The 25333-nt window shown below is 42.5% G+C and overlaps 1 protein-coding gene and 1 long non-coding RNA gene across 3 annotated transcripts in view; one reads left to right on the forward strand and one right to left on the reverse strand.

The window, feature by feature from the left end:
• Nucleotides 1-25333, reverse strand: part of EDN3 (endothelin 3) — a 66567-nt gene that overhangs the window by 10484 nt on the left and 30750 nt on the right. The window lies entirely within an intron of this gene.
• LOC142666596 (uncharacterized) lies at nucleotides 772-14387 on the forward strand. 2 transcript variants are annotated; one of them, XR_012851706.1, is made up of 4 exons: nucleotides 772-1047; nucleotides 4310-4453; nucleotides 10057-10095; nucleotides 11715-14387. It is a non-coding gene; the product is annotated as an uncharacterized LOC142666596 (long non-coding RNA). The 2 variants fall into 2 exon arrangements; XR_012851707.1 differs by lacking the exon at nucleotides 772-1047 and adding an exon at nucleotides 2363-2664.

Raw genomic sequence — 25333 nt, forward strand, 5'->3', positions numbered from 1 at the left:
GGATTGCTCAGGTAAGGAGCAATTAAAATGAATCGCTACCCAAATAAAACAAACATGTGCTCATGAATGTTCATTTAGTCCGTGCAATATTTGTTAGAGCAGCAGTTTGTGCTCCAGAGCTGCTCTTCATGTTGTAGGCTGGGACAGCAGGAAGCCAGCACCAGTCAGCCATTTTGTAATTAATGACATTTAGTCAACCAGTCACCCCCATGATGCATATTGTAAGTTTCTCCTGTTCCTTGCATTCTCCTTGTCAGTCAATTGTATCTGTTCCTACAAAAGTAATGCCCCTATGCAAGGACTACACACCTGGATCAAGACGCAAGGGACACCACACAAAAGCCCACAGCTAGAACTGCACCAGAGACAGGGACAAATGCACGATTTTTAAAAGGGGGATTTCCAAAATGCATACCTTTTAAGTTATTTTTGTTACGCACTCGCTGCCCCCTGGTTCTTACGTGCAAACCAATATTCGTAGTGTATCTACCAGACAAGCCCTTTATATTACAAGCGCTATTATAAAAGGGCTAGGCTAGTTGCTGACCACTATTTGTAGCATATAAGCCAGCATAGATAGTGCCACACTCCGTGCCCCCTGTAGATAGTGCCACACACTGTCTCTCCACCAGCCATGCAGTCTTGGTCTCTTCTGACCAGGCCTGCTCCAGCGGAATGACGCAGGCGGCATAATGACATCGTGCCACCTGCATCACAAGAAAAGTGCGGAATCGAGGGGAAAGGAACTGATGTCACTGGAAGCTCCCAGGCCCAATGCAAAATCTGTAACAGCGCCTGCCCCCCCCCCCCCCCCCACGCACACACCATGCGCTATTCATAATATCGGTGTCGTCTTATATGTTAGAGGAGCTTTTAAGACCTACCTCTCAGGTGCAACTCCTACCTCTGCACCCCCTATAGCTATGATCCTGCATTGTACACTTCCCCTGTAGAGTTTTCCACACATTTCAATGGAAGTCACAGCCAGGCATGTAATAATAATGCGGTTCTAAATACGGTAGACCCAGCTGCTGGGCCATAACCTAGGTAATGTACCAACAAGAGGCAAGAATTGGACTTGCTCCTTCTAGATCACGAATGAAAAGGTTTTCTCCATAGAAAATAAAGATGGATGCCTCCTGTAAGGCCAAGGTTAAATAGAAGTCATTAGTACATTCAGCTCGGATTATAGAATCCTCCCCTCAATGGAAACCGAGCGGTGTCTCAGCAGGCCGGCATTTATTGCCCTCCAGCCCCATAAAAATTATTGAAAAGGAGCATTAACAAAGCGTATAAGGCACAAGGGTTTAGATTTCACGATGCCACCTGCTGCCAACATATCCTTACTCCACTGGCTCCGGGGGCTGACTGTGCAGAGGGCCATGACGTGGTCAAATGTCACTTTACTGGAGGTCATGCGAACCCCATCCTAGCTGAACTGCCGCTCTAGGACACAACAGATACAGAAGGAGCAGACTTCAGTTAAAATTGGGCTATAAAAAGTAGAACATTTTTTTCCTAAAAACAGAACAGACAAAAGGGTATCAGGAGGCAGTGGAATTTAGGGATTTTGACAGAAGGGCAGTGACCCGATCGCATATTGCTGGATAAAATCTGTTAAAAACTTGACAGATTCTATCCAACAATATGGCATGGTGTCACTGCCCTCCTCTCTCTGACATCTCTTACATTGGGCATTGCCCATCAGGTGTTATTTTTGGTGGACTTGCGTGGGTTAAAAAGTTTTGTTTGCTCATTTAATTTGGGATGCCCCCTAATGAGTAATTGGTCAGTATGTTGAGGAGCTCCGCTGACAACGCAAGAGCATGAGGATCTGCCATTTGTCACTCACACAATAGAATAGTCATTTATAGCCGTAATTGCCATCAGCATTTGGACGATAGCGGACAGCAACCAGCACTTTTATTTTTTTTTATTTGTGGTTGTAAATATTAGGGGGGGGACGGGGGGGTTGTCCACCATTAAAATTAAACTGAGCACAGTTATTGTGAGATCGAGGCGGAGGAAAATACGTATTCTAGGGAGGTTAAGCAACAAACCAAGAAATAAATTCAAAGAGTTGCATGAAAGTCATGTCAAAATCAAACGCACTGGTCTTGTGTGACAAGTCAGTGGGTAACCCCAATTCTGACACCCTGTAAAAGCTGCACTTTCAGTAGAATAAGGACTCACGGAGCATGTACGGCGGGGCATGGATGCTGTACGGTTTCCTAGTACGGAGCCACATGACCTCTGTGTGCCGTCGTACTGGCTCAGTCGGGTGTAAAACGTGCAGACATTCTCCCCTCCCAAACAGCATCAGAATGAAAACAGACACTGATGGAGAAAAAGTACCAGCCTCCTGCATCTCTATATGCACAATATTAAAACTCCATAGAAAAACAGAGCCCTAACAAGTGACTGCCAGGAAGAAACCGCACTACCCTCGTCCATGGCGGTGCCTGGTATTGCATTGATTTAGATGATCTGTAATACCAGACACAGCAGCGGTCGCTTTATTTGTCAAGAACTTTTATTTCTCATCACACTCGGGCAATGTAATTCTAATCACCTTTATCTGATTGTACACATGCCATTTACAGCCGTCCATCATAACGACGACCTGGCAGCGCTCAAATACCACGGGCCGCAAAGTGATAAATGGTAAAAGGATTCTCAGATGTTTTACAGCACCCTATAAACCCTGCCCATATGGACCTGACAAATGACATACTTTACTGTATAATCCCGATAGTCAGATTGGCATTGTAAAACGCACTTTGGTCAGGAATGAAAGACTATTTAACCCTTCCCTACCCATATGGCAACAAAATGAATAAGAATCGCGACGAAAGGTCGATCAATGGATCTCTATATATAGGATACAATTACAAAACATTGAGTCAAAAGAAGAATAACCCATTACTATTACATTACCATTAGACTTCAGGTCGGCCTACTGAACGTCTTTGTAGCTGGGGCATGTCCTATACGGGTGGGGGGTTACAGAGGAACGACACCCTGGGAAAAAACTAGCAACCAAACTTCAGTCAGTCATTCAGTATATGGCCAGTCAATCACACCTCTGGAGGCATTTTTTGTAACTTTTTTTTTTTTTTTTTAAATTACCCCAGGGTTTCCACAACAAAAAAAGTAACAAAAAAGAAAATTGGGTTTTGGGTATCCATGTGCTCTTTTGCTAAGACGACACTTTTATATGCCCATCTTTTCGGCAAAACCTTGAGTAACCAAATATATGTAAAAGTGAAAAAACAAAAGCAGAGTTTGACCCATTCTGGACAATACCTTTTTATATAGTGGGCAACCAAAAGTAAGGCTAATTCATAGGGAGTCCCGCTGTACATGTGCCTCACAGAAATACTAGAGCAGAGAAAAGGTCTTGTAGTTGCCTATAACCCCCAACTACTTCACTATCATGTCCTCACCAATCCCAGAAGCATAGTCAAACTATAGAGCGTCATGCGAACGTCATGAAGCATCATCTTACGTTCCCAGAGAAGTCAGTTGTAGTGAGAGGAGAGCAGTCATGTGGACGTTATGGCATCATGTTCTAGTATAGGGGGCTCTGCACAGTCACCTTGTCCTCGAGGAACATTCTTTGCATTTTTTCATCCTGATCGTTTTTCACCATTGTCTCATGATCATTTTACTACAAATCTTATACAAATGTGTCCTCCAGAAGGAAGAAAACTCTAGTGCCACCTATAGGTAGCTACCCTGTAAATCAATGTTTTACCCAATAAAGAGCCTTGAAATAGTCTCTGGTTTGGCTGATATTCCTAGTCCTATCATTTTTTAAGGCTCTTTAAATGGATCAGTCATGGACTTACAGGGTAGCCACTTATAGGTGGCACTAGAAAAACCTACTACTTCTGAATAGCTAATTTGCATACTTTTCCCAGGGAGCATTGCCTGTAAGACTCCCTATGCCAGCTGGATCTCCACGAGGAAAATCAGTACCATCAGTTACTAGAAATAAGAATATGCATCATGAGAGATCAATTCATGTAGCCAAAATCACATCCAATACATTTAAAATAAAAGAAAGCTAGAGGATTTTGTTTTTCTAATCCTGGACAATCCCTTTAAGTTTATTTGGTTGCTATGGGGCAACACTCCAATAGCCATTGAGTATTCCCCTAAACAAATGTATGCAAAGTGGAAGATAGCGATCAAAATATTTACATAAAAGACAATGGCTCGAGCTAAAAAATGTCTACTCTAGTTGATGCCTCTCTGTATAATGAACTGTCACTCAACGTCTTCCCAAATCTTTTTAACATTTCAGATTCCTACTCATGTCCCTGAGCTGGAAGGAGAACAACATGAGAGCTGATAGATGTAATGACCTTCAACATCGGTCAAGAGGCTACGAAAATATCTAAAAGTGAAAGGAGAGAAGAGCGATTGTAAAATGAACGTGTCAGTCAAGGTAACAACTAATACCAACACCGTAGTAAAGAATCTATAGGCTTTACCTTTCTAGGACCTGTAACCCCCACCGAAACTTTATAACCTTCCACCCCCTGGGGATCTGCTGTGCAAACGAGATCTACATGCTGTGACAGTTAGGGTATGTTCACACTGAGTTTTTTGCAGGCAGAAAATTCTGCCTAGAAATTCCGTCTGGAATGCTGCGTTTTTCACAGCGTTTATCCCCCACGGCCATTGAGCGCTGTGGGCAAACACGCTGCAAAATACGCTTTCTCTGCCTCCCATTGATGTCAAAAGGGAGGTCAGATACTAACACCCGAAGATAGGGCATGTCGCTTTTCCCGCGGGGCGGGTTTTTTACTCGCGGGAAAAAAATGCCTCCGCCTCTCATTGAAATCAATGGGAGGCATTTTCGGCCGTTCTTTTGCCCCTTTTTCGACGCGGTTTCCGTGTCAAAAAAAACGTGTGAAAAAAATGGAGAACAGGGCCTTAAAGAAGTGCAAACCATGACGAAGTTAGATCATGGTGTGCCAATGGGTTAAAGAGTTTAGTTTGTTTTTTTGGAGGGGGGGACTTATGTCAAGAGAGACCAAAAGGGATTGGCTTTCCACGAGAGGGGTGATAATGGCTTAAAAATAGGATTAATGTAAGCAATGATGACCAACAGTTCTATAAATGCGATGGGAGTAGCATTAAATGGGTTGTATAAGATTAGGTGAACAGTCCTACTTTCTACAGAAACAGCGCCACTTTTGTTCATAGGCTGTGTCTGGTATTGCACTTTATTCCCATTTACTTAAATACTGCAGTACCAGACACTAGCCATGGACAAGAGCTGGACATAGATATTTCCCTATCAGAAGGTGACATTACCTGGAGCCCTCACAAAGATTTAAAATAACACGGGTTCCCAGCACCCAATAAAAAGGACACATCGCGATACTTCAGATCTCAATCTCTCGTAACAAAAAGCCATGGATTTCAATAAATAGGAAAACAAGATATGGATGATAGGAGGTCTATATATCAATATCTGGCCTTTTTGGGCGGCTTCATTGCTTATAACTTCAAAACTAGGTCTCGGCGATTTTGCCCAAAAAAAAAAACATCTAGATTTTCGTCGACCTTATGAACAATTTTAGATTTGAATCCCGATTTTCTTATTTTTAGGCGTAATTAAGAAATTACTGTGTCCAATTCCCTTATCTAAAAACAACAAGACAATTCTTTTACATAAGAGAATTGCAGGCAGAGTTATTCCGTAACATATACCGAGATTATCACGATTGGTGCGGTGTGTGATCACACTCTTTAAAAAAAAATTTAAAAAAAAAGACACAATCCTGATAATCCGTATATATTATGGAAGAATTGTGCCGGCAATTCTCCGATCTCTAAAAAATAAATAAAAAAATACCAAGACAATTTTTTTACATAAGGGAATTGCACGCAAAGTAATTCTTTAATTACTTCTACTACTAAGCAGGTTAAAAAAAAAAAAAGTATCTACTCTGGATAAGAGACAGTCTCTCTCATCTCGGTGTATCCAACAGGAGAGAGAGGGAAACGTTCAAACGGTCTCTCTCCTCTGTTTACATTAGACAGCATCTCAGTCTCCAGGGTGTGGGGGTCTTCCGTCTTGTCCTTCATACTTACCTGGCTGCAGGATCTCCTCCACCACAGTAGTCATACCCCCTGGGTCTTTCCTTTTCCCTTGAGAGCCCGCATGGTCCATATGTGCCCTTGGGTTCCATATCCTCTCATCTTCCCCTCAGTACATGGGTGCAGGCAGCATCAGTAGTAGTGTGTAGTGAGGCGGCCCGGCAGGTGAAGACGTTGGGGTAAGCGGATGCTAAACAGTTTGGATGTCAGGAGGGTTTTGGCCCAGTTCACACTGAGTTTTTTGGCACCGATTTGGACACGGAAACCGCGTCTTTATCAGTGCCTTCAATGGGAGTCAGAGGCGTTTTGTTTTTTTCCAGGCAGCTTTTAGCCGCTAGCAGGAAAATAAAAAAGCTGCATGCCGCGGTTCCGCCTCTTACCTCCCATTGAAATCAATCGAAGGCAGAAAAAACCTGCAGCGCTAGTTTCCGAGCATTTCTCACGCATGTAGTCAATTGTCGAGGGCGAAAAATGCACAATCTCGTCAAAATCTGCCTTTTGAGTCCGATTTTTTTTTCGGCTTGCAAAAAACAGAGAACTAGGCCTCATGTTCGGATGGCCTGCTGGTGCTGGACTTGCTGTTGCTTTAGCGGCTTCTTCCTCCAGCGCCCCCTACTGAAATTATGAGAAACCACTGCCATATGGTCTGGGCTAATATCGATTTCACGACGTATTAAAATTAGAATCGTGCTTCAATGAAAAGGGCGAATTAATCAAATCAAATCGCCCAGCCCTACTTCAAACCTGCCGTATATCCAAAACAGACATCACCGTGGTCAGTCAACTATGCCAAGGACAGAACATAGTGGAAAGTCCCTTTAAATTAATGGGCTGAAGAAATATTTAAGAAGGCTCTGACCAGATTTTGCTTGGACATTGTTTGGGTGACCACCAAGAATTACATCGTTCAGGTGAAAACTTTTTAAATATCTCCTCCACAGTCTTTCCTTCTTGAACAGCATTCAAGAAAAAAAAAAAAAATAATGATTTTCCTGTGCTCCACATTCTTGCAATAAATATACATTTAGACAGTAACTCCTTTTAATTAACAATCTCCCCCGAGGACAATTCACACTCTCCTTCCTAACGTGAACTATAAAGCAGACAATGTGCCGCCTGGAGCAATGTAAACAGGTAAAGGTGCAGAAGGGTTTTCTTTGGATTCATGTTCTTCAAAAACCGTAAATATCTCCAGAAGTCAGCGTGATGATGTCATCATCCAAGCATGTTCGCTCTAGGAGAGTCATGGGCTATGTACAGTTCAGAGTAAGTGAAGATATAAATCGGTAAATCTGTTACCAGTCTCAGAACTCCTTAGTTCCTGCTCAAGTATTTGGGTCAAGAAAAATAGAAAACATTCAAATAGCTGCAAATCTACAGACCTACAATATTCTCAAGGGGGGGGGTATTTGCACTACTCTACCAAAAACTGGATTTAGGCCTCATGTACACGAGTTGTACGGTGCCTCAGACTTCAAGCCATTTTCCATTTGATGCCGTATTAGTGAGATAGTCTCCCTTGAAAGCATACATCCATATTATGGTGCTATTCGAAGGAACCCTACAGCTCCATAATATGGAGCAGTAGGGACTCCGTGTGCCACCATACAAGTTCCAGTAACACGGCATTTATCCAGTGGATATGAAAAAAATGCTGTAACACCCCTTTTAAAAAGGAAAAAAAAATTTACAGATTCCCCCGCAGGGACCCCCCCAACGATCACCAGAAGAGGGGTCCACGTTTCCCCCTGAGCAGTCAGCCCCATAGACTTCGAATGGAGCGGCACCATGCATGCTCGGCCTTCACTCCATTCAAACTTTTCCTTGCTGCGGTCTTGAGGGGAGACCCCATTCTGAGGATCTGTGAGGGTCCCAGCGGTCAGACCACCACAGATCTAGAATCTGTCACCTTTTTAGTGAATAGGTCAAGGCTTGAGGCCGAGATACCCCAAATAAGGAATCAATATGAGCAGATTGTGGCGGCTATGGCTCGGACTACTAAGCATATTTATTTTTTTATTATAAACACAGCTCCACCCTAGTTCATGTGCCATACCCGGTATTCCAGATCAACCTTATTTACTTGAAGAATAATTTATGAAGGTTACACACCCTTTTTAGCAGCTATATTAGGTTTGGACTACATGGGTGAGATATTGGTTAAGTCTGCCTTGCAAGCCAAGTTCAATTCATTATAGCTATGGAAATACACTGTGGTCATACTATATACAATATAGGGGTAAATAGTGGTTTTATTGTATTTTAATAAAGCTAAAAAAACAAAAAAAAACACGATCTTAGCTAAAATCAAAAAATGAGCCCCCCCCTTTTTTAAAAAGGGCTATTGATAATCGGTATCCAAAAAACCCAAACCCCCATCATTAATAAATCATCCAACCTTTGTCCAGTTAGAAACCAAAGCATTCCATCACCAGTAGCCAATTTCAAGATTGGAGATGACCTGGACCTCCCCAGAGTCATAGCAATGGAATGAGATACCTCTAGGACAATTACATTACTAGATAAAACAGGTCGCTGCGTTGCTGGCAACAAGTTGGTAATAGGAGCATAAATGAACCGCCTACAGCTAGAACCACTATTTGGTAGGCAATATAGCCTACATGGATGACTGGGGGAGCCAATAAAGAAAATTACCCACCACCTAAATACTTGAGGGTTATCTAACCTGGTAACTGGAAGCAGGATCGTCCCACATAACATTGATAATGGATGACGTTTCACACCTAGATTTCAAAAAGTCTCACATAAAATTGTGGTTTGAGAAAAAACAAGACATCCCTAGACATGAAATATTCAGTTCGGGACAGAAGACATTTTTCCTGTGTGCATTTTATCATTCTGTAGCAGATTTTGGTCTTTCCTATAGAATGGTCTTGCATGCCAAGCATGACTAGACGAAGATTATTTTCAGACCTTGAAGCCCTAGCTAGCTTTAATTGAACAGGAGACCTAGGGACAGACCTGAGGGTTGGTCTAAGTTAGGGTAGCAGCATCTGTTAGTTTTGCTGAGACATTGTGTACTTGCTGTATATCCCCCCGAGGCCGACACTATTTTGTACATTGTTCACTCATCAACCACAAAGAAGATCCTCTACTAGAGACATAACATGTACAGTATTAGTACCTGGCAGGACTATATTGTATGGCCTAACATAATACTTAGCCATCAGGAATCAGATAATATTTTAGGCGTATTGTCAGTGGCGTTACGTATGACTTAAGTTTGTAGTCCTTCCCACATCAACAAAAATATCAGTCTCTCACATGTAGCACCCTAAAGGCCCTTTTACACCAGACAATAATCAACCGGTGCAGCGAGCACCGAACAACAAGACATAGTTGATCGGCGCTCGTTTGCTCCGGTCACAGAGCCATGGATGGGGGCGAGCGGTCGTTACTCCGATCGTTCGTCCCCATACGCAACGTCAGCAGCGAGTCACCTTGTTTACACGAGATGTGCGGCCAACAACGATATTTTACTTTTTTAAAATGATACGACCAGCAGATGATCAAGCGTTTGCGCATTCATCTGCTGATCGCTGCCCTGTTTACACAGGGTAATTATCGGCAACGAGCGTTCTATGAACACTCGTCTGCCGGGTAATCGCCCAGTGTAAAACCCACTTTAGTACCAAGTTACATGTCATCAGGCAGCCATTTAGCGGCAACCCACTCCTCCTGTTGTGGGACTGTAATGGGGTTTGCATTAACTCCAAACTTTTTTTTTAACCATCTCTTCCTACTACTGTAGATTGTTGTCTTACAGCCAGACACAGGACAGTGAGGAGTAGGGGGGCACACAGAAGACTTCTTTATATAATTCTCATTTTTAATTGTACTTTGAGGCAAAAAGGATCAGAAAGTAGATGAATGTAAGAAGTGCTGGTATTGATCTAAATTTTTTTGTGCATTTTCTAGGTTTAGTCTTCCTTTAAGATGGCCTCACTTGTTAGCCAGGTACGTCTTTTTAGAGAAGTCTTGTGGGGAGACCGACAGAAACAGTCAAAATGAAAATCAGTAAAAAAAAAAAGGGGTAATATTTAGTGCTGGGGTCCCAACAGACCCCATTGCTGTGCCTTAGTCTATGGTAGGTACATTGTATATTTGTTTTAATACATACAAGTTCCACTGGAGATGCGTAATCTACCTTTACTACTCTGCCCCTTCGCTCTATAAGTAGCGCACATGTTAATCCTTTCCCTCCAAACTGCTTCAAAAACACACACACACAAACACACACACACACACACACACACACACACACAGTGGATTGACAAAAAAATTGTGGGCAATGCCACTTATTTTATTGCACCTTATAAACTACCATACAACTTGAGGAACCCGGCCCAAATTGCCACACCATACACCCGCACTCAGCAAGCTGTATATCCGAGAAAAAAAAAACATTTTCCCACCTGGCCCTTCTTTTATACCTGTAACCCTGCCCACCTTTTGCACCTGTGCAAATTCCTATTTTCCCCCGTATATTACCTTTTATTTATTATTTATTTCAGTTACTTATATAGCGCCAACATATTACGCAGCGCTGTACAGAAGTCCTCTTTTACTCTCCCCATTGGGGCTCACAATCTAAATTCACTATTGCCATGTTTTTGCGGTGTTGGTAGGAAACCAGAGTACCTGGAGGAAACCCACGCAAACACAGGGAGAACATACAAACTCGATGCAGATGTGTCCTTGGTTGGATTTGAACCCAGGACCCCAGCGCTGCAAGGCTAACCACTGAGCCACCTTTTAATTTTAGGACAGAAGGCCCCACTATCACCTAGCCTCACTACTATTATCCCCTATTCACATACAAATTGTTTTGTTGAGTTTGTTTGCAACTTTCTTGGGGTTGGTGGCTTTTTTTTTTTTCCTACAAAAATGCAGCATGCTCTTGTAGCCCAGGAGGCCGGCCTGGGTGAAGAAGAACAGAATTCTGGGTAAGTATAAGCTTGTGTTTTCTGAGTTGCGTTGCTTACGGTGGAATCGTTGCTTTGCCGCTGCAAAAAACACTACATTTGCTATTTCTTGCGGGTTTTACTTCCCCATTGAATTCAACGCGGAAAACCTGCAACAAATAAGCAGCGATTACACAAATACAATTGATAAGCGGAAAAACGCTCAAATTGACCTGTGGTGCGGTTTTTTAATCCGCCGCATATCATTTACGCAGCGTGTGGATGAGATTTGTTAAATTCTCATCCACTTTGCTGCTACTGTATAACGCTGCAGATTTTCCACAACAAAATCAGTAGCGGAAAATCCGCACTATTTACACTATGTGTGAACGTACCCTGAGGGGGGGGGGCAATGGGTGTGTAATGGGACAGGAATTGGGCGGGGGTTAGAGGTGTGACTTAACATTGAAAAACTTTGCAGCACGAGTTGTCCCTCCTTACGATCGTTGAATGTTGGGCGGCAGGATTGCAATAATAATAATTTACTTTCCCCAGACATGAAACTAAAAAGGACAGGTTAAATATGGGGTCAATTGCTTGTTTCTTTATCTGACAGGATAACAATGGATCTCCGCTCATACTGGAGTCTGATGGCTTTTGTCTCTATTTCAGGATTCTAGAGGAGGAGCTCAACACTCACAAGGGTCGTGACACCCTAAAAAAGGGCATGACGTTCCATTAAGAGGAATACTATCCTCAGCTGCTGCCTGTCCCGACCTACGGCTTGGATTTTGCTATTTAACCAACCAACTCGGGCCATCTGCAAAGTACTCTTTATGGCAGACCAACAGTTACAGCCTCACTTTAGGCGCAGTCCACCCATACCAATAACGTAGATGACCAGCTTTGATCAAATCTGTTCAATGTTGTTTACTGTACTCTCCGAGTTGCATCATCTTTTCATTATTTAGAATATGGTAAGCTGCTCAGGGCCAAATGCGGATATAGAAGTGTCATGTTTATCTTTTCATCTCTGTAATGATCACTCCTGCACGGCATTAGTCATTCTACTAGTTGCAAAGAAACATATATAGTTCACAGAGTGAATGTATGGAAACACTATCACACAACACTAAAGCATAGTTTTGGAAAATACAGGTCGAGCAGAAAACAGGGTCAGGAGGCTGCTACTAAAGGTAGTGAATATAACGAGTCTTGAAAAACGTTGATCAATGGAAACACAAAATATATTAGGTTGCAGGATTTTTCAACATAGAATGTTTTAGGCCCTATCACATCTTATTTTGGCCCTATGTTTAGCATGCATGTCTGGGAAGCTCTGGACATATGTCCATAAGGCTCCACTGTCAGACGAAGGCCAGAAGAGTTCCTTTTGGCCTCAGTCTGGCCGGTATAGGGTACGGACTAGTGTAGAAGATTACGCTATTCCATTCTGCAGAGTCCAGTTAAAAAGAAAAAAAACGTATACATTAAACATTCCCTTTTTATAACATACTAGCCTATGGGTGACCGATGTATCTGTTAAATGGATAAGTCATTAGTTTTTCATTACCTATCCATGAAACGGATAAAATTTTAGCCTATAGGTGACGGATGCCACTGTTAGGCATCCATCACACCCTATATAAAAGTCAGCCGATTTTCCAGGCATAAACGTCAAATGTAGGTCAAAAAATGTGATATGTACGTAACTAAAACTTAGGGTATGTTCACAAGACTGGACAAGCCCGGTTAACAATTCACGCATCATACCCAAAATGCCAATGAGAACCGTAGCACTAAAATACATGTGAAATTACATTTAGAACTGCAAAAATAAAAAAGTTGGCAACAAAACCTTCAAGCCACAGGATTATTTTACTTTATATATATATAAGGCTTGTTTACTACAAGGTGACGCTACTGCCAATTTTCCAACATTTTTGGCTGCCATGAATTGCATGCATATTACAGATCAGAAATAAAAAGTTAATTCAAAAAGACATCCAGCTTCTGACCTTGGGGAAAACACCGCAATCTTCAGTAGGAGATAGTGTTAAGTTACCCATGGAGTACTCTACAGTTCGGCACCAGCTGCAGAGGACGATGAAGGTCAATGTAACATTTTCATGTCCTTAAGCAAATATTTCAGCTTTTTTTCAATTGTTACAGGATGCCGTCTGGTTTACATTAGTATTGAAGCTAAAAAGTTTTGACAGTAAAAACAAAACAGATTTAAAATCTTTTCGGACAGAAATTCTTGTCATGTCAAAGAGGAGTGGATATTTGCTACTCTTACAATCAACCCAAATTATAATTTTTCCAGGATATGGAATGATGGCAGAGTAATAGGCAACGTGGTGGGAGTCGTAATAGCAGCCATATTGTTTGTCACCCAGTTATTCCGGGAACCAATATACACAAACGTACTAAAACAACTTGGCTAAAAGGACATCTTTTTGTAATGTTTTTACAAAATTAGATGGCTGCTTGATTGATCTGAAATAGTAGTAGATTATATAATATGTTTTTAGAATCCAAAGAAATATCATCCCTCCCAAATCAATTCTGCATGAATTATTGCACAGAAGTGTCAAGAAAGCCGCACGTAGGCCAAACCACACACACCTACCTACGTGTTTATGGAGAGAGGCATCTAGACATAAATCACCAGCTTTAACCTCGCACGATACGCTGCCGCAACTTTCCGCCACTGAGGAGCGGCGCACGAAATTAAATTATTCACATAGAAACCAGTGCACCTAAACTCTTGCCATAAATACATTCCTTCCTGGGGCTGTTGAAGTTGCACATTTAATGTGAAATCACATCTGTACTTTATAATCTAAAATATTTGCAAGAGACCAGAAATCTAATTTCTCGATTGGTAGATGCAATTCATGACAAAAATAGAATAAAAGTGGGAGTAATACAGCAATATGTTAGATCTAAAGATCTCCTATCTATAGTCTACCACCCCCCCCCCCACCCCTCTTCCCAGAAACAAGAGTGGTGCTATGTCTGGTATTGCAGCTCAGCCTCATGAATCCGACTGACAAAGGGGTTTTCCCATAAGAAATATTTATCACCTATACAAAATGAATAAGATGGCGCTCGGCAGACCCGGGTAAATTAATGGAGTGGTGGTAGAGCATGCGTGCTACCGTTCCATTCCTATGGGGCTTCCAGGAACAGCAAGGAAAGCCCGTTCTGGTGATCGGTGGGGGTCCCAGCAGTCAGACACCTACTGATCAGATATTTATCACCTTTCCTGTGCATAGGCAAAATATAAAGATTATGGGGAAACTCCCTTAACTATGAAGATTGACAACCATTAGGAGGTGGGGGGGGGGGGGTAAAACACTTGTACTCATTTCAAAAAGAATCTTAAACTTTTCTAAAATTATTTCCCATTGGCAGCATGTAGGACATTGTGTCGAAAAAATAAAATACTACTGCCAAAAACTGGAAACCCAACAAACCCAATTAAAAATCAATGAGATTTGACAGTATCCATTAGTTTGATCCATCATGGTTTCCATCTCATGGCCTCAGATTGCAGATCACCAGATTTCTGCTGAAATGAAAATCCAGTAGAGCAACTTACATCAGATACAGTGGTATCGGCAGATTCCTTTCTACCATTAGAAGAGGATGGCGTGAAAAGTTGGCTACTTTTTTTTACGGTTTCTGAACCAGAGGGGACGGCCCTCTACATGGTCTGAATACTGTAATAACACATTCATTTGTTTTTCCTCACAACTCTTACAAATTTACCTGTTTTTGTATTTTTTACTAGGTATTGGCAAGCCTCTGAAAAAGGAAATAAAATCCATACAATTAAAAATGCTTTTTACGTTTTGTGCTGTTCATGCAATTTTTTATTTTTTTTAAAATGAGGGGTGACGAGGCCCGAGGAGAGATAAGGGGGGACAGGGCGTCCTTAACACATACCGTTGGATAGGGATAGTAGTAGTTTTAAGTAGAAAATGGCACTAGACGCATGGCTGGCGGTGCCACGGAGTCTGGGGAAGGAAGGAGAGCCCTTTGTTCACCAGGTTAGGGCGTTTAAAAAAAATATAATAGCTCGGGGGGGGATTTTGTAAAATGTATTTAAGGCTAGGGCAAGCAGAGGTAGGGACATTCCTCACTTACTTACCGGAGAAGAAGCAAAGACCCAGCCAACCCTCCCCTGTTAATGTACATGTGTTTTATGTAAGGCAGGATTGCGGCACTGCACTCCTGCTTAGAGCGGTTCTGTGGTGGACTACGGCGAGTTTACCACTGTCTACACAGCAGAGTAAACTCGTACATGGGGGAGGGGGGGGGGGACACTAGTTGCACGGGAGGTCCCCAAGATATTTTGAGCCTGTGCAGTCAAGAAGGCCGGATGGCGGTCCGGCTGCTCCCTGGAGGGAGGGCCTGGGACATGGCTGTCTTAGTAACCGGTTGTGAGATAGGGGCAGGTGGGCCCCGGCTCAGGGAGTGCCATGTGACATATAAAATGGTCAGACTACTCCTATGCTGTATTGCATCGTGTCAATGTTAAATAAAGGGTGGCGTAGGCCACAATGTTTTTGCCAAAAAGGATTGTTGTGTTTTTATTGTTTAAAATAAAATCTCTAAAGGAGTTTGCATATTAAAAAAAATAGAACAAATATTTTTGGATCTTGCATTCTTTTTTCTCACAGATTTACCTGACAACTTATATCCCAAGCTATAACCTAACATACAGTATGCTTCAGGAAAACGTGGACACCTCATGCTGCATCGCTTATGGACGTATAGCAGGTATTTCCGATTTACCAGTTTCCGAGCCTTGTGGGCAAACATTCCACGTGTGTGGGCATTTTTCGGTTTGACGGACAGTATATATAACCTGCAAGTCATCATACGCTTCTACTGGAAGGACATCTGGTGCAGCATTATTAGATCAAGCGGTGTTATAATATACAGGCATTAGAATAGTCTTTGATTTCTAGAATTATTTGGTGGATTTTCTGTGTCTCATAAAAATGAAAATATATTCCTGGGGGAAAAAAAACAAATGAAAGTATTTTCAAATTAAAATATTTTTTTTTCATCACATCTTATATTAATTAGAGGGGCCTAGAGCGAGGAACATATTTCATGTAATGTTTTTTACCAGTACAAAACCCTACACACACTACAAAACGGCTACATAAAAATACGTAGAGAATTCTAGGGGACAAAAAAGCCACAAAATGCTTAAAAAAAAAAAAAAAAAAAAAAAAGCCAAAGCCGGTCTCTCTGTGATAAAAAAAATTATAAATTGAATCACACCAGAGCCGAAAAACGCAAGACAAAAAGAAAAAAAAAAAAACACGACTTATAAAACGCAGTATAAACATTATTTTTATTTCCCCATTGACTTTCAGGTAACCGCAGCATTTTTTGCAGCAAAAAAAATAAAAAAAAACTACTACAGAAAAAGCGCCAGAATAAAGTAGCGTTTTTCCTAAAAACGCTATGAGTCAAGTCACCTTAACGGTTTTGTATCACAGCTGCACGACGGGGTACTGGGAGTCTGGCCCATACCCAATATAAATGGCCTACCCTACTGAAAACCCCTTTCCATAGGTAGGTCCGGCTAGGATTGCGGCAAAGTGAAAAAATGATCAGGTTGCCTAGGCAACGGTACGATGCCATGAAGTAGCTTTGCAGGAGAGACGCTCAGCGATGTATGGTTCCCGGACCGCCGCTATTACAGGAGACCTGTCCGCACTCATAGCTGGAACTACGCTTTGTCATAGTGACATGTTCTCTTTTACACGTCTTTAAATTAGAGAGTCAGTGTGGTGTCCTAATAGATTTACATCGGCGAGCATCCGAGCATTATTGTATCCACTAAGCCGCCAAAGTGATGAAAAGTACTTTTAGTATCACATGATCCCTCTCCACCAGTCAGCATCTATGAAAAGCATCATGTGACATACACCACATGTCTCCTCAAACAGTCACAGACTACATCAAAATGATCAGTTTCAGAGTCACTGACTGGCTGAGAGAGATCATGTGACACCACAGAACCAGGAAGGGCTTTATTTTCAGCCCACGTTTGGCACTTTAGTGGGTGCGGTTGTACCCACTATTATAGTTTTATTACGGTAGAACACTGCTCGCCATATTTTAGATATGTTTTTTATAGTGGCAGGTCCCCTTTAAACCATTCTGCCATTTTTTATTTAGGGCATCCTTCTTTTACCCTAATAAAAGGTAAACCAGTGCCATCAGGCATTCATCTTGTAAATTGACAAAAAGCCAGATGTGTGATCCCTCTTGGCCACTGGTTTACATTCATTAGGCCATCTTCATAAATGGTCCAATGATAAAAATCTAATTATATAACGGACCAGTAGGGGTGCTCTAATGTTTCCCAATGGACTCACTGTTAAAATGTGGTCACATAGGGGTGATTTTGGATACAGCCACACAGGGGAGAGGTTTGTGGTCGACTTTAAAGGAAAAAAAAAAAAAAGTTCTCATGTTCCTTTAAGTAGTTACTGTAGGAGTCCTACACCTGAACGGAATACAAAAATCACTCACGAAAGATAGAAATCGTCGCTCCAGGAAATTGCTAACTTGTCTAAAACTTGGAGAGTAGTCACAAGTCAAATCTATCCGACAGATAGGTTACCTTTTTTGACAATACAAAGAAGCAGCCGGACGGGAAGCCTAAAGCACCATACAAAAGTATGAATTACAACAGTGGTCTCAAACTTTTGCAAAACTAGAAATCCCAGCATGCCCTAGGGCATGATGGATTATTGGACGGTGCGTAGAAAAGTATATAAAATGCACACGTAAGACCTTCAGCACACTGACCAATGCAATTCAATAGGGCTGTTCACACATCAGTGTTTTTTCATGGAGCGTGTCCGCATGTCCTATTCTGGTCTGTTTTTGCAGATCAAACTCTCCCACTGAGGTCTATGGGTACGTGAAAATCACGGACAGCACACAGTCGACATCTTCACGTATCAGTTGCTAAAGAAATGCAGAGAAAATATAAAGTAAGCCAGGAAGTGCTCGCCGAGGAGAAACACTGACGAGAAAAACGGATGACACTGAAGCCACACTAACCGTCATGTGCATGAAAAACTGCCCTTTTTTTTTTTTTTTTTTTACGGGCGCCGTAGGGGTAGAGAACCTCCAGCAAAAACGCTTAAATAAGAACATAAATTGTACTGCAATATTTGCACACTATATAGATAAGATGTACCAAAACTTCTGCTGTGGAGTTAGGGTATCTTCACACAGCTTATTTTTAGCCATTTTTCGAGCCATAAACTTCCCAAAAAACTGCTAAAAATACAGAGGCTGAACGCCTCCAAACATCTGCCTATTGACTTCAATGGGGAAAAACAACGTTTCATTCCCACTGCGCGTTTTTTTACGCGGCCGTTTGTAAATACGGCACATAAAAAAAAAAACAACATAAAAGTGCATGTCACTTCTTGAGCCTTTTTCATTGTCTCAATAGAAAAACCGCTCCAAAAACGCATTAAAAAAAACCGCTCAATGTATAAAAAAAAAGACAGGAAAATCAGGGGCTGTTATCCCTTAAACAAAAAAACGGCTGTAAAATACGGAGCTTTTTTCAGCGTGTGAACATACCCTAATTGTAGAAATTCGTCCAGTAGATCTACAGCACAAATCTCTCTCCTGTTCTGATGGTTTGTTACATTGTTTTAGTGCAGGTAAATTAAGCCTAGAATCCTGACTTCGAACCCGTTCACATCTGCGTTCGGCATTCCGTTATTCTGCTCAGTCAGAAGCAGAAGAAAATGCCGGCAGCGCAGGTTCCGTTGAACAACAGAAAACCGGCGCCCGATGGAACCCATTGACTTTAATGGGTTCCGTCAGGATGTCCGTGGTTTTACTCTAAACAATAGCGCAGAATCCGCGACGGAGGCTCCTAACAGACCTACCAACGTAGATGTGAGTTAGGCCTTAAAGGCTATGTACACCTTTGAAAGTGTTTTTGTTTGTTTTTTTTCTCTATAAAATAGCGTGCATCAGTGTTGTGTACAACTTTCTAAATACTTTATTACTATTTTTACTTTTTGAGATACAGCAGTTTGTATCCTTATCCTGTATATGGAGCAGATGTATCGTGCGTTGACACATGAATCCGTTGGGTCAGCAGCACTGACAGGTTCAGTGTCAGCAGGTAGATTTCCACCTGTAAATCGATCACCTTTAAAATGATGAACTTCTATGTGATGGATAACAGGTGGATCCTGCGGGACAGAGACATGCGGGACCCACTGACCCTAAACCAGTCAGTCCCACGGATCTGGCGGATTCAGCACTAGATACAGCTACTATGTATACATAATACAAAGCAGCTGCATCTCAAAGATAAAATTATTAATAAAAAAGTATTTAGAAAGTTGCACAACACACACTTGACGTTTTTATTAAACCAAAAAAAAAAAAACCTGTGAGAAATATAATGTAAGCAAATCTAGTTCGTTATAGTGTGATACATCCCCTGCTCCCATATTCAGAAGCTGGGTTATAGCCCCTTGTAGGACCCCCTAACCCAAAGTCCTCAGGACGCAGATACAGTTGAACCAAATGCTGAAGCAATTAACTGTCAGCTCCCTGCTTCAGCATTCGTTCAGAGCGGACTAGCAGAGGAAGCTTGTCCGCTCTCGAGGACTCCCCAGGCACAGCGCTACTTTAAGCTCTGTGCCCAGGGAAGCCCTTGAAGTCACTGTCCATATATGTATAGAAAGAGCAATGGACTGCACTCCTAGACAGGAATATTCAGGTGCTATAAGTGTTCGGGACGGATATCCCACAATACAGTATAGTAGAAAAACCCAAGCACTCTATAGAAATGGACGTAGAAAAATATTTTCTCAAATCATTGTTTTTTTTATTCAAAGTAAGTCAACTTTTTGTTATGTTGTTTTTTTTGTCAGGCGATTTTCAAGAGACGTTTCGGCCCATCCCAGGCCTTTGTCACACTCGCTGTATAAGAGAAGGATGTCTCTGTTCTGTTATGATGTCTGCCAGCCACTCCAAAGTGAATGTGTATGTATGGACAGTGACGTCAGTGGCTCCTCTGGAGAGGAATCCCCAGCCAGAGCATAGGCAGTGGATTCCACTCCAGGAATAGCCACTGACGTCACTGTCCATATGTGGAAACTGACATCAGGGGTTCCCCCTAGGAGCGGAATCCCCGGCCTATGCTCTGGCTGGGGATTTCGCTTCTAAAGGGAGTCCCAAATGCGCTTTCTACAGGGGGAGGCATAGCGCCATCTACAGGGATGGTGGCGCTATCTTCAGAGGGGTGGCACTATCTACATGAGTACAATGGCACTATATATGGGCACCATCTACAGCGGACAATGGCGCCATCTACGTGGGCACTGGCACTCGGGGCTGCTAAGGGGCAATATACTGTATGGCCGAATAATGGGGCAATATACTGTATAGGGGGGACGTTATAGGGGCATGATACTGTATGGTGTCAGCTTTGGGGGCATGATACTGTATGGTGTCAGCTTTGGGGGCATGATACTGTATGGTGTCAGCTTTGGGGGCATGATACTGTATGGTGTCAGCTTTGGGGGCATGATACTGTATGGTGTCAGCTTTGGGGGCATGATACTGTATGGTGTCAGCTTTGGGGGCATGATACTGTATGGTGTCAGCTTTGGGGGCATGATACTGTATGGTGTCAGCTATGGGGGCAGGATACTGTATGGTGTCAGCTATGGGGGCAGGATACTGTATGGTGTCAGCTATGGGGGCAGGATACTGTATGGGGTCAGCTATGGGGGCATGATACTGTATGGGGTCAGCTATGGGGGCATGATACTGTATGGGGTCAGCTATGGGGGCATGATACTGTATGGGGTCAGCTATGGGGGCATGATACTGTATGGGGTCAGCTATGGGGGCATGATACTGTATGGGGTCAGCTATGGGGGCATGATACTGTATGGGGTCAGCTATGGGGGCATGATACTGTATGGGGTCAGCTATGGGGGCATGATACTGTATGGGGTCAGCTATGGGGGCATGATACTGTATGGGGTCAGCTATGGGGGCATGATACTGTATGGGGTCAGCTATGGGGGCATGATACTGTATGGGGTCAGCTATGGGGGCATTATGCTGTATGGGGAATTTGGCCATTATACTGCATGGGGGCATTATACTGTATGGGGGCATCTGTGTGGACATGGTCTTGCCCAGAGATTCTGCCATGCACTATACTGTATGGGTGCATCTATGGGGGCATTATACTATATGGTGGCAGCTATTGGGGCATTATACTGTGTGCAGGCAGCTAGAGGGCATACTGTGTGCGGGCAGCTAGAGGGCATTATACTGTGTGGGAGGCACTTTGAGTGTATGATACGGTGTGGGAGGCACTATGGGTGTATGATACGGTGTGGGAGGCACTATGAGTGTATGATACTGTGTGGGCTGAACCGGGTGTGTATGGGCAGGAATTGGGTGGGATTAGAGGCATGGTTTAAAAAAAAAAAAAAATTCATAGCGCGCCGCATCAGTTGTCCCTCCTTGTGATACTTTGAAGTTGGGAGGTATGCCCTACACACAACATTGAAAAAAATTATGCGGGCAGTGCAGGTTTGGAGTCTGCGTGCAGCAGCATCTGTTCACACTTTATAATACAGTGAATGAGCAGCTCTTTCGTCACAGTGGTACAGCAAGGCTCCGGCTCTAGGCCTTCTCATATAACCATTCCTTGCTCATACATGTGCCAGACTGTAAACTTAAGCCTGGGAACTATCACTCTACATTCATCACTGCTCATAAATTGTGCTGTATAATAAGTGGAGACTTCCCGCACACGGCTCTCAAGACCGAGCAGTTTCCTAATGTCTGTTTAATGGGAGGAAGTAAAATCTCAAGAAGTCAAGAACATGAAAATCATTATATTGCTATAAATCCCATTTGCCTGAAAATTAGATCCAGTCATCTCCAATCAAACCTGAAAATTCAGGTTAAATAATAACCCCCCCCCCCCCCTTTCCTACTCACTGGAAGAATTGAAGTACAATGACTTGGAGTCTTAATGGGTTGTTTCATCTAGAGAACCCCTTTTTATATGTCTTATCAGGGCAAATAAACATCATAGAGGGGGTTCGCTGCTTGGGACCCTCAACCAGACAGGGCAGAGAGCCAATAACAAAGACGATCACTTCGGCAGCCCCATGTATTACAAACAGTAAATTTAAATCCATTATAAAGAAGTATGCAGTTAACTCTTTAGCACCCCCTAGTGGTGGTGAAATGCAGGTAATTTGGAGCTGTGTATCAGGAAAAAAATAAAATGGAGGTGTTACCTACAGTCACTCAGATTTGAGTTAAACATCCAGAACCACTCCATATCTACTAGCCGGATTTAGGGCTGTATTGTTGCATTTGGACGACATCCGAGCCATACTTCATGTCAACAGGTCTCAATAACCTGGCATAACCCTTGCCAAGTCACTGATTCTGGTTTTTTTTTATCCCAAGACAGACCCCAGATCATGAAGGGTCTAAAAAATCCTGAACATCTGGTGAGCAGACCAGAAGATTGAGGAGATGATCTACTGCAGAACGACAATGAAGTAAAGTGTGCAAAATATTAGTTTCTAAGAATACAGGAAGATTCTGTTAACCCAACAGATTATGAGATAATCCAGATAAGAACAGGTGGACGTAAATAAAAATAAATAAAAAAAAAAACTACTGCTTTAATGGCCATATTGGTTGATGTGCTTTATAAAAGGGACTTGGCTGGATTTAGGTTGGTGGAGGTCCCTAGGCAAAAAAATTAGGTAAAAGTTCTCCATCTCACCTCTTGGACCTGGACCCCATCTCACCCCTAATTGCAGCCATATACAAGAGAGATAGCTGCACATGCGCATGACCCTCTTCGGGAAGTCTACGGGAATTAAGACAGAAACTTTGTTAGCTGCGGGTCCCAGAGGAGTGTATACGCTACGCATAATAAAAGGGACTATCAGGGGCGTAACCCCAAAATGCTGGGTGGAGCAGATCAGAAGGACCGTCCTGGACAAGGAGGATGGCGGAGGCCCTCTGGGTCCTCAGTGCGGTGATGCCCCATGTGCGGTCCCTAAAATCCAGCCCTCTATAGGAGAGTGGTCTCCAAGCCTGTGGCTCTCCAGCTGTCTGGGCATGCTGAGAGTTGTAGTTTTGCAGAGCCATAGGCTGTAGACCAGGAATATAGGTGTACAAAGTTACAGGTAATACGTGTATAACAGAGTACTGCACCATGGATGAAGAACGCACTAATACAAAATCTAATTTCATCAGAATCTGTACATTGAACCCGTAACCCCATTAACGTCAGTCGGCACATTTTTAGGTAATACATTCTTGCACTTATGTATACAATGTCACCCCCACCCCATCCAAGTGTCACGGGCATTAGACAGATGTCAGCAATCACCCTCTCCCTCCTCTATCTGGCAATCCCTATAGATTGTGGAATCTCGTGTCAAAATTGGTGGGATCCACCAAGAAATGCCTTGGCAACTATAAGGAATACATTAAAAATGATATGTACGCTTGTGAAATAGTAATATAATTTTAAAGACTCATTTGGGGAATACAGCTCCTATGGAAATTGCCTACAAACCCAAAAAACGTTGTAATATAGGTTATAAGATGCAGGAAGCAAAGGGAAGGGAGTTTCTCGTGATTGCTTGAACAGACTACACACTGTAGTCTGTAACCATGGAGACACCTAGGTCTGCGTAGGAGCTGTATACACAAAACGGTATTGTACAAAGTATTCTAGTAAACAACTCCTTTAGTTCAATTGCAAACACTCACAATATTATAGTCTGACTGCCAGGGCATGCTGGGAGTTGTAGTTTGCAGGCGTAAGAGAGCCACAGGTTGGAGATCATTGCTTTATAAAATAGTTCCCTTTTTTTTTTACATTCGATTAGAATACCTACTGCACATCTGTCGGGTTTTAGGATTAGTGACATAACTCATCTAACCAATCCGGTCTGAATTCTAGAAACCCCCCCCCCCCCCTTCAACAGTGAAGCCTTTGGCATGTAATATTATAGTGTGATGTATGTGCGACCCTTTTCTACCTTTTCTTTTTTGTCCTGCGGATCCCTGGTGTTTTACGATATATACAGAGATAAGGAATGTCCTCCTGGTAGGGGATAGCATTACTTTGCAATTGGAAAAAACAACCAAAAACGAGCCAGAGACTGCAGACTATGGTATACTGCAAACCCCTGTTGACATTATAAGGTTACCAAGTTTGTTTAAAATCATTATCAAATTAGGCAGAACATAGAGTACAGAATTGAAAGTGTTAAAATGACTTATTCAGCATTATGTACAAGATTAGAAAGAAAAAAAACAAAAAAATAAAATAAAATTTCCCCCCGGAGAAACAGCACCACCTTTATCCATAGGTTGGGTTTGATATTGCAGCTCAGCCTCATTGAATGAGACTGTGCTGCAATATCATACACAGCCCAAGGACAAGAGTGGCGCCGTTTGGGGCCGACCTGCAATACGAGAGAGACAACCCATAAACAAAAGTAGCGCTGTTTGGAGAGGAGCTGCAATGCCAGATACAGCCCATGGACAAGGGTGGGAACCTTTTTTTTTCTAATCTTGCACAACCCCTTTAAGAACCGTTCAATACAAGAATCTACAAGAGTAGGAAGGATATTTAATTCTTTTTCGACCAAGGGAAAACACACACAAGCCCACAAATTGTTGTAGTTAGTGCCACCTTACACCCTAAAATAGCAAGTATAGGGTGCCAAGTGATTGCTTGTTAACAGGTTTTGATCAACATTTTAGGGGTTGACCCATAAAGGGCTTAAACATATGGGGAATTCAGCTCCCAGCCAGCGACCAAGGGGGATCGCCTTATTAAATTGTACTATGACCCTCGGTCCACACTGAAGACCCTTCTCCTGATCATGTTTATACGGATGGACATTGACCAGAATTCTTGCAATAATAAAGGTCACAGCCTCGCCATCACTGTAGTGGGGTCACCGACCCCGAACCCTTGTCATGCCGCCTTTTACGCTCTTCGTGTTTTGGTTGAAGTATTGGGAAGATCTCCTACAAAACATACAAACTCCATTCTCCTACGTTCACAGCCACGTGAGCCGTCAGTTTGATCCGAATGAGTTTGAAAACAAAACCAGTTTTATGAAACCTCGCTGCAATTATAGTAATAAAACCAAGATACAATATAGTTATAAAAAGATCTCTCCAACCCAGAA

The sequence above is a fragment of the Rhinoderma darwinii genome, chromosome 13 (assembly GCF_050947455.1).
Source record: "Rhinoderma darwinii isolate aRhiDar2 chromosome 13, aRhiDar2.hap1, whole genome shotgun sequence".
NCBI lineage: Eukaryota > Metazoa > Chordata > Amphibia > Anura > Rhinodermatidae > Rhinoderma > Rhinoderma darwinii.